This window comes from Culex pipiens, chromosome 2 (genome assembly GCF_016801865.2).
Source record: "Culex pipiens pallens isolate TS chromosome 2, TS_CPP_V2, whole genome shotgun sequence".
NCBI lineage: Eukaryota > Metazoa > Arthropoda > Insecta > Diptera > Culicidae > Culex > Culex pipiens.
Window position 1 is genome coordinate 213,443,409 of NC_068938.1, and position 10,602 is coordinate 213,454,010.

The window sequence follows — 10,602 nt, forward strand, 5'->3', positions numbered from 1 at the left end:
AAATTATATAAATTTTGAAGCACAATTGATTTAGATTAAAAATTCCTTCAGTGGCTTCAGGATGGCAACAACCGGCACATGCTGATTCATTTTGATGCTGAAATTCGTTAAATTGAATTTAATACAGAATATTTTATAGTGATGATCAAATTTCTTCGAAAATGATCAACGGCTTCACCTTAAATTAAAAAAATGATTCGAAAATATAAGTTCATCCCCCCAAAACCTGCATAATCCAATTTTGGAATTCTCCAAGCACCAATTACGATCTCGGTTACAAAGCTTCCCCCACAAACAAACACCTTTCGATAACAAAACCCACAAATTCCGCCCAAATCCTCCCTAAAATGTTTCTCTTTGTGTATGTGTGTGTGAAGTATTTGCAAATTTGAATGAACACACACGCTCGCATGCATGGCTGTATGCAAACAAATCAATTATACTGTTTGATATTTGATTTATACCTCACTGATGCTCCATTATTCATGCGACCGACCTCGGCCGGGCCACCCCCCAAAAGAAAAAAAAGGAAGTTCCGTCGGAAGGGACGACGGCCAAAATCGGATTCCGCCCGGGCCTGATGTCCCAATCCGTTCCAGTACCGGAGGTTATGAATACGAATGAATATCAACCGAAATTTGTAACCATATTAAATTTTATTCCAGCCATAATTCGCATCCGCAGTCAGCTCGTTTTTTTTTCGTCGTCCTTCGTCTTTTTTTTCTAGGGTTTGTGCATGTGAGTATTTGCGGACGTAAATATCCCAGAGGAACTCCAAATTTTGTGTATTTTAAGTGAATAAAAAAATACGAGCCCCGGCTTCAATTTTGCGTTTGTTTGTTTGCATGCGAGTGTGTGTACGGAACAGCAAGGACAGTACACGTGAGCACGTGAGCTTTGTTTCCCCGCACAACGATTTTGTGGTCCAGTTTTCCGCCCTTCGAATTTTGCGCGAGTTTCGGAAGTGCTGGGAAAATCGGAAAACTCCCCCCTCTCCCCTCTCTCTCCTGAATTCATATGACTGTTGCGTAATGGAATTTCAGAAGACTGCTGTTAAAAAGGTAGTCTCCCCTTTAAAGCAGGTTCATAAATTTCAACTCCAGAGGAAAACCCCTTTTCTTAAGATGTTGGGAGAAATGTATGTTTTGAAAGGTTTGTTGGCTCGATCCAGGGTCATCCTTCAATGGATCTGGTGAAAGGTTGCTTTCGGCAGAAGGTGAAAAGGGGGCTTTAGGAACTTTATTGGAAAGCATTTAATTTTACCTAGTGATTTATTCCTTTATAAACTCTTGGTAAAGGTTATACATATTGCAGTTTCTTGGAAACTATATGTTTAGGGAATACACAGTAAAAAGCTATGTAAAATTGGAATGTGTTATTTTGGAAGGTTGAATATTAACTACTGGGCGATTTGACGTAATCTATTCATTTTAGGTTAAAATTTTAAAAAAAAACACACACACACACAGTAGTTGATAGCCCTGGTTTTTACGATAACAACAATACTCATCTTACTGAGGAAAGGCTATAAAATCACTAGAAAAATAAACTTCATATTTGACATCCCAGACCCAGCTTCACGTATACATATCGAATCAGGACCAAAATCAGAGCAAATGTCTGTGTGTGTGTGTTGGGATGTTGATCAAAAAATGTCACTCGATTATATCGGCTGAACCGATTCGGTTGAATATTACTTCTTTTATGATGTAATTTTACCTAAGCTTAGTTTGAAAAAGTGACATTACACCAGATAAGTGGTAAAATTACACATTTTCAGAGGTAAAATTATGCAATTTCTTTGACATAAAAAATGTACCGCTTCCCAGATGTTATATTGCCATATTTTTTTTACTGTGTTGAAAATCTGACAACCCTATCAAAACTTAGTGTGAGGAAGGCACCAACCACCTTATGGGATTACCTGAGTAACATTTTTTAACACCATTGCAAAACACTTTTTTGAAAGACGCATTTGGACATTAAGTGACCTACCCTTATACACATGTTTAAAAATAGGAATATTTTGAAAAGACGGTTTCCACGCGAAATCGACCATAAAAATACGATTTTGAACCGGACCATTTCCGATCTTAATGAAACTTGCTGGATCGTTTGTCCTACTCAAATCAAAAACTCCTGTGCACTCAGTTTAGTAATTCACAATGGCGTTTGAGTTTTAGGAATTCTTTTTGTTTTAAATTATTGGTAATTACGTTTAATTTGAAAAAATCATATCTTTGGAAGCAGATTTTCAAAAAATCGATCGAAAGTGTGTTTTAACGAAAATCGTGCGCTCTTTTCAATGACAATATTTCCAAAAGCCGAAACTTTCATTTTCGATCAAAAAACAGCCAAAAATCAAATTTTCTTCGAATATCAGGCTGAATGCACCCTTTGATTCAAATTTTACCATTACCATTATCAAGAGCGGACAATTTCCCACTTTTCTTCCATAGACACCAAGTTGGAGCGAAAGCGTTTTCGAAAAATAATAAACCTTTTTTCGTTTTTTTGCAACTAAATTACATGTTTTATGGCAAATTTTGTAACAGATCCCATTTTTAAACATAACATAAAGTTCTGCTTCCGTGTTTTTGAGTTTTTCCTTGACATATCAGTTTGAAATACATATAAAAGGAACGAAATAATGACTAAAGATAACCAAAAAAGGTGCACTTAAGGTAACATTTCCTGAACCACTTTTATTATGGAAAAATGTTTATCTCACTCGGCAGTGTTGTTAATACCTGCAAAACAGTTTGTTTACCTGTTTTTTTTCCAAATTTATCTGGAAACATCAACTTTATTCGTTTTCATCAAAACTGTTTGCGTAGATTTGAAGCTAATTACATCCAGAATAAATTTGTAGAATAAACATGCTATTTCATCAAATCTCTGAAAAGTTACAACAATATTTGTATAGAAAAGTTGCAAATTGTAAATTTCTGTAGGTTTTCGTCCTACTATTACTTAAATTATTCTCAGGATGACAAATCAAAACCCTGTGTTGGATTTTAATTTTATTATAATTGCAGGGAAAAAAACACGTTTACAAATTATTGAACATCTTACAAAATTCTGCTAAGCGACTTACAACAATTTTCTAGGCAAACGGCATGGCCAAACTCTAAGGTGCTCGGATCGGCTTCAAATCTTCGGGATTCTCTACCCAAAGTAGTTTTATACATAATTTTTGTTAGGTAATTGGGTGGTTCCAGGCACGTCAGGGTGTGCTTTAAAATGGCAATTATGGTGATTTTGCAAAAAAAAAACACATATTTCCAAAAACAACTTGACATTGTTTCAACCAACTTAAGTTATCCGGTTTGTACAAGAAAAGTGATAAAATTGGCTTTCAAGGAAAAATCCGCATGAGTTCAGTTTAAACGGCGTTTGACAATGATTATCAAAAAAAATGTCATCTTTGAACCGCCCTGACGCGACAGGAATCACCCTAAGACCAAAAAAAAAATAGGAAAAAAACTATTTTGCAGGTATTAACAAAACTGCCGAGTGAGATAAACATTTTTCCATAATAAAAGTGGTTCAGGAAATGTTACCTTAAGTGCACCTTTTTTGGTTATCTTTAGTCATTATTTCGTTCCTTTAATATGTATTTTAAACTGATACGTCAAGGAAAAACTCAAAAACACGGAAGCAGAACAACATGAAAAAAGTAATGAAAAAAAAAAGCACAAGAATTTGCACAACACACAACGTTTAATGCACTGTTGAAAAAACTTTCTCTAATTTTTGTTTTTCAAATATGAAACATGGTTAATAAAAGATTATTTGGTCTAAACATTATTCAGTTTATTCCACATAAATGTTGAGCATTATTTCGTTCAGGCTGCTGTTGAGTAAACTATTCTCATGTGATTTGTTTGCTACTGTAATATTGAAAAATTCAATTCACTCAAGGCTCTTGTTAACATTGCACGATTTTAATAGAATGAAAAAAAAAAAAAAAACGTCATCAAAAACATGAGCTTGTACTAAAAGTTTACAACATTGACAGAGCGTTCTTTTATCTTCCTGTATATGGAAAAACTTTACCACTATAAAAACGACGACATCGCCCTCAAAACCAACAGCCAACATGAAAAACAAAGCAAAAAAAAAAGAATCCGCAGCAAACTCATTCTCATTCTTTGCTATCTTTCCCGGGCAGAGGGTCCCCAAGAGGGTCTCCCGAGAATGCCTCCAACCTAACATTCCTCCCCTTACGCCAAGCTGGTCCTTGCTTCAGCCTTCTCTCCTTCCAACGAGAAGCAGTGTGCAGCAACACATATAAATAAGTAAAACGTTGGGGCGTTTTGGGCTGGAGCTCCTCCCACATTTCAACGCCTGTGCGCTGACGTCGTCGTCGTCGTCGTTGTGAGTAGCACTGTGAGTGAGCGTGAGAAGTGTCGTGTGCAACCACGTGGAAATCGAGGCACATAGCCAGCCAGCATAGAGTATGTGTTTGTGCTTTGGTTGGTGGAAAAAGAAAAGATTTCGTTACTTTGGTGTGATTAGAAGATTGGAAAAAAAGTTGTGATATTTTTGCTTAGTGAATTTGTAAAAAAAATAAACTACTAAAATTTTTATTCTATTTGTGCTTGTTAGAAATAAAGTGCTAAGTTAATTGATAAGCAATCATTTCAATTGAATTTCTGAGTTAAATAAATAATATATTTCATGAAGCACTTTTTTTTATCCTACAGGACTGATGTTTCCACAGTATGTTAAATGTATATTTCCAGTAATTTGTTTTAAGTTCCTGTTCAGATTTGTTTTAAATTATCCCATTTCTAGTTTTTGTTCCACCCCTTCAAAATTTTCTTAGAAATTCCGGGGGCAATGAAGAATCATTGCAAACAAAATAAATTAAAAATTTCGTTAATAAACTTTTATTATTGATTGAAAATATTTAGAATATTTCACCTTTCCTTTGACTTCGATAAAATAAATAAAATTATTTTCTCTCGTTGAAACAAAATTCAACATGTCTGAAATGTCGTTGTCACACCATTCTTGCAATAGTATAACGTTATTGAAATTGTTAACAACAATGCCTGCAACTTTTAAACATTACTTTTATCACATTTTTACATTGAATGCTTTAACATATGTTTAATTGTAATTATTTTCATGTTTTTAAAAAAGTTACTTAAACCTTAAAAATAATTATTTTTTCATTGATGCATAAAAAAATGTATCAATTGGTAATCTTCAAACTGGCATTGCTTCATTATTTACTACAGAGCACAAAAAAGTGTTATCTGTGATAATTCAACTATGCAATATACTAAGGGAAATATTGATCTTTGAATTACCATAAATTAGGTTTCATCCATAAAGTACGTCACTCTAAAATCAGCCAAAATTTACCCCCCCCCCCTCCCCCCCTTTGTCACGCTTTTCCTATACTTACAACACGCAATGTCACACTTTATCAGACCCCCCTCCCCCCTAGAGCGTGACATACTTTATGGATGACGCCTTATTGGTACGTTTGTTTCAAATGATTTGGAAGATTTTTAAATCAAATAAGATAAAAAAATCTCCTAATCTGAATATTTTTTTTAAATTTCTTCATGCCAGATATTGACCACAATAAATTAAATTTTGGTTGAAACTTGTAAATCGATTTAAAGAAAATTATGATGCATCGTTTATCGCATATTTTTATATTTTTAACAAACTTTGTACTAATTTTAATTTTTTACCATCGATCGGTAAAAATCATAATTGCTCAGGATTTTTTTTAAACAAGTTTATTAATTTTGAAAATTTTAGATTGATGCATAACCTTTGATTAATATATATAAAACATTTTGTGATTCTATTTGTTCGAAAATTTTGAATTTCAGGGATGGAAGGAATAATTGCGAACAAATCAATTTCGCTTGCGAACTTTCTTCACTCGCAAAAGAGAGAGGCGGCAAATCACGCAAAAGAAAATCGCTCCCGAAATTCTCTAAAAAAATCAATCTGCTGATGTTTTTTTTGTGAATTTCCTTATCAGCACCACTTAATAATATTTATTTCACTTTGTTTACACACATTGGCCAACTACAAAATGAGACAGGCCATTTTCGACGTGTGACGTTACACTTGCAAGTGCATTAGTGAAAAAGATGTTCCACCGAATAATCAAGATGATGTTTTTTTTAGATTCTTGTTAACCGATCTTTCGAGAGGAGAGCCATGCTCCCTTCGGATTTTTTCTCTTGATGAACGTCCAGAGATTTTCTATTGATGATAATTATTCCATCGCTGATTGTTTTTTTTTTTTTTTCATAAAATTATTTTTATTAGGTCCTTTTTGGTACTGGGACCTGGTTAGGACCGAGTCGGCTTTTGTAATTACATTTGACTTAATAATTACAGAGGATCTTGTGTGTAAATGTTAGTGGGAGGGGAGCCGGTTACCCGCGGCCTACTCGGGGTTAGTAGGGAAGGGATTGATGTTAAAGACAAGGCGTGGGAAGGGAAGGGGGATTGCGTAGGGGTCTTGGTTGGCTCTGCTGGCCTTTGCGTTTTGTCCTCAACCGCAACTCGGTGTCCAGCTGCTGGGGCGATCTTGCTTTGCTTCCGGTGCAACCAATCGCTGATTGTTTTCAAAGCTTATAAACGTATTTCGGTTTTTTCTCCTATCTCGTTTTCACGCATTTTGATGAAAAAAACTATTTTGTTAAAAAATCCTACTCATCTACTCGATTTTTAAAAGCTATTTTAGCAAAACGCGCAAATATATTTTTGGTAGAGCTGAATCTGTTTTTGCTAGCTGCGTTTTTTGGGCTTTTGATAAAAAATACTAAGACATTTGAAAAACGTAATTGAATCCACATAAAGATAAATTGAAAACCATATTTGTTGATCTGAAGTTCGGTAGCAAAGAGCAAACAGTATAAAATACAAACTAATTTTTTTTCAAGATGTTTACGTAACATAGCCAAACATTTAATAAATCTTTTGATAAAAACAGTATCGGAATTCCGTTCATTAATCGAACTTAAAGCACCATGCGCCTGAAGCAAAATGATCTGAGGACTCATTTCTATGGAGAATAGCCTGTCTCATTTTGAGGTCATGACGAGGAATTTCAGGTGCTCACTTCTTAAATGATAGATTATGATGCTAGGAACAATGTTTTCTTAGACAAGAAAAAATAATAAAATACTTTCTCGCACCCCCTAGTCGATTTACTGAAAAAAGTCACTTTTTTGAACAAATTTTCTAAAATCGCTTGGAATCAATACAAAAACTGTTTCAATCAGGTGTGTATTATCTTCAAACGATAGGTTTTTGTCCATAGAATAAGAATATTGGACCAAAATTAAAGTTTTTGTACTCTCTCAGGCGGATTTGTGTCGAAAAAAATCGCATTTTTTCAAATTTTTCTGAAATAATTTCTGAAAAAAGTTTCGAAAAAATGCGAACATTATTAATGTTCATTTAATTTAGGGTAGCCTATTTTTCCTGCAGCTTGTAGGAAATTTCATGGCGAACATTTTTCCCTCTGACAAAATCCAATTTCGACACTCCAGAGCCGAGATATTTGAGTTTTAGTGAGGAAAAAAGTGCCAATTGGAATGTTAGTTGCGTGTTTAAGAGGCAGTTTTTGTAAATATTGCTCGGTTTGTTATAGAGGTCGTATCGAGGTGCTCCGATTTAGATGAAACTTTCAGCGTTTGTTTATCTACACAGAAAAAAAAAATCCGGTAAATTTACATCATTAATGATGTACCAAAAGTGCACGTCATTAATGATGCGAATTTACATCAAATTCATTGGAAATTTACGTTTCATCCAATGTAAATCAACAAGGGAATTTTTTCTGGAAATCGTGTAAATTTCCGATGAAAATAACGTAAATTTACCAAAAAGCAAAAAATTTTTTAGCTCCGCTGAATCTAGAATCCGATGTAAATTTCAAACGTTTTCGTAAATTGTTGCTCAGAAAGACATGCTTTTGAAATTTTATTTGATCAGGTTTGAAATATTTAAAATCTCAAAAACAGATCTGCTCAGCAAAGAAAGTGTTTGAAAATTACAACAGAAAACAGATTCAACGGAGCATTGAATTAGTATTTAAACGAGATATGATTTAAATGATCAAACGGAATTCACAAAAGATTAATATTAAAGAATCGTTTGAACACATTTAAAGAAAAAAAGATTACTGGAGCTTATGCTTTTCTCGACCATAACAAAGTCTGACAGAAGGTGATTCTAGCAATACGGTTTTTTTTAAACCTAAACGATCTTGAGCTCTACGTGGAGCACGCAGTTTTGCAAGTGAGGGTTGATATAGGACACGTACAGTTCGTGCCCCAGGAGCACGCGTAACGCGTCGCTACGCACCACATCGGAAAACTTTTCCGGAAAGTCCTTGCTAATCTGCTTGACAAAGTTGAACACCAAATCGGGACACTCTGAAAGAAATAAGTTCAAGTAAAAGAATTCGAAGAATTCAATCTTGATCTTACCATCACAGCTATGTTGCACCTGCAGGTCGACGATCAGCACTCAGCAGCGGTATCAGGTACCCTAGCGGTAGATGGCGTTCAGGCGGCGGAATACGGCCTGGATCTTTTCAGAGTCCGCAGGAGCAGGTATTGAACAAAGGCAGACTGTTGGTGGTGATTCCGGACTCCGCCAAAGCGAGGCCAATATTTTCACTATGTGCCTGGAAACAGAAAGAGTTAAAATTATATATCTGCTTAATTTGCAAGTAACTTGTTCAAGCACACGTTGCCGTTGAGGACTATCTTATCGTTGTTGCGATCCTACACGCACGACCGAAGATTCGCAGCTTGTCGGTCATCTTAGCGGTGAACACCTTTAGAAGCTGAAGCACTCGGACAGCATGCCGATGGCGAAGCAGTCCTGCGAGTCAGTCGATTCGTCTCAACAGAATGGTCACTCACCTGTATGATCGATTTTGCTCCTCGTGCGAAATCACCCACGTGTGGAAATCACGTTACGCATGTTCGTGTCCATCCAGGCCAAGCCAAGCGTTCCGTCGATGACGACTCTCGATAGGAAACAGAACGGGATAGGTTTCGTTTCGCCAGAACGCCAGGTTGCAGGGCACAATCTTGGACTGCGTTTTTCAGGTGTTGCGCGGCATGTTAGCGGTGGCGCTGGAGACCGCATCAGGTCGATTCACTTACTGTTAAATTTAAAGAAAATCATAAAGAATAACACATTTAAATAAAAACGAACTCAGATGCATACCTGCAGGAAAATCTTTGGCCAATTAACTCGTCGTTTGAAGGCTTCATCCGAATAGCATCTGTAGCAACAAGGAAAAATAACTCAAACTCTTATTTATATTAAACTAAACAACTAAAACTAAACAAATTTTCAAACTCTTGTCAAATCCTCACCAGGCCATCGAACTTCGTCTTCCGGAAATCTCCAAAACGCCGGTGCCGGGTCTTTATCTAATCTGGACTATCTAGAACTGTTGATATCACTCCAACAAAATCATATTTTATTCACTCGCCAAAAATCGCAGCAGGCGGCGCACTAAATAATGCAAAAGAAGAAGACGAAAGGAATCAAAACAAAATGTGCACGCTGCAAGAGAAATGGTAGAATTGTACACGGTCAATCAAATTTATCTGATTAGTTTTCAAAAGGACGTAAGAGCCATTGGTGAAAACCGGTGGCAAAAAAAAAACGCCTTGATTAAAGGGATATTCAATAACACCCACCCAACACCCAAAAAGCAAAAAAAAAAGTTTATTTGACCTTTGGCGACCATATTAAAAAAACAAGTATATATGAAATATTGGTCTTCGAGGAAACAAAACTTTTAAATGTTTGTTTCAAAAATGTTTTAAAACGTAACCAAAATATTAGCTACACATATGAGCAATTAAAATCGGAAAAAGTGAATGCTTTGAGATTTATTTGGTATCTAAAAACATTTTTATTCGAAATCATTTTTCAGTAGACGAACTAAAATAGGTAAGTCTTGCTTTGAATATGAATATCTAGAGGTACTACTGCATGTTGAATTCTAGTTCAACCTTTTTTCACTATTTTTTCTTCGAAGTGTAAGTTGTCAACAAACTTTTGCTTTTGATCTGTCATGGTTAAGATTAAATTTTGCATTTTTTTTCAAATATTTCCTTCGCATAGTTTTAAACAACGTTTTTTTAAAAAAAAAAAGCCGAACTTTGAACAAGATGCTTCTCTCAAACCGAAGGCAAACTATAGAAAAAGGTAATTTTTAATACAATACTGATTGAAAAATGTGAGACGATCAGTTTCTTCGATGGTCAGATCCTGTTCATATCCAGCAGCCAGAAGAAACTCGATGTAACGGAATCGTAACGCTGAGTTAGGATCAACGAAAAATCCAGAGAGTGGGCATCACCAGCAGGAAAACCGTTCCGGGCGCGGCTGCACCACCTGTTCACGTAGATTGAGCGCGAGAGCTCTTCCGGCCGGTCAGCGCTAACAACCTGGAGGAATACGCCATTGATCCTGCGACCAGGCGGGCTGCCCAACCGTGCTGTTTAAGATGAATTTTGCATCACAAAGGCCTCCAAAATGCACCCGGAAGTCAACCGGGTGACATCTCCTGTTACCAGCTCG

The 10,602-nt window shown here is 35.9% G+C and overlaps 1 long non-coding RNA gene across 1 annotated transcript; it reads right to left on the reverse strand.

Moving 5' to 3' along the window:
- Window positions 1-8,491: 8,491 nt before the first annotated feature.
- On the reverse strand, window positions 8,492-9,633 carry LOC120416806 (uncharacterized). Its single transcript, XR_005605389.2, has 4 exons — window positions 9,384-9,633; window positions 9,232-9,289; window positions 8,922-9,166; window positions 8,492-8,680 (listed from the first exon to the last, which is right to left on the reverse strand). It is a non-coding gene; the product is annotated as an uncharacterized LOC120416806 (long non-coding RNA).
- Between the last annotated feature and the right edge of the window lie 969 nt (window positions 9,634-10,602).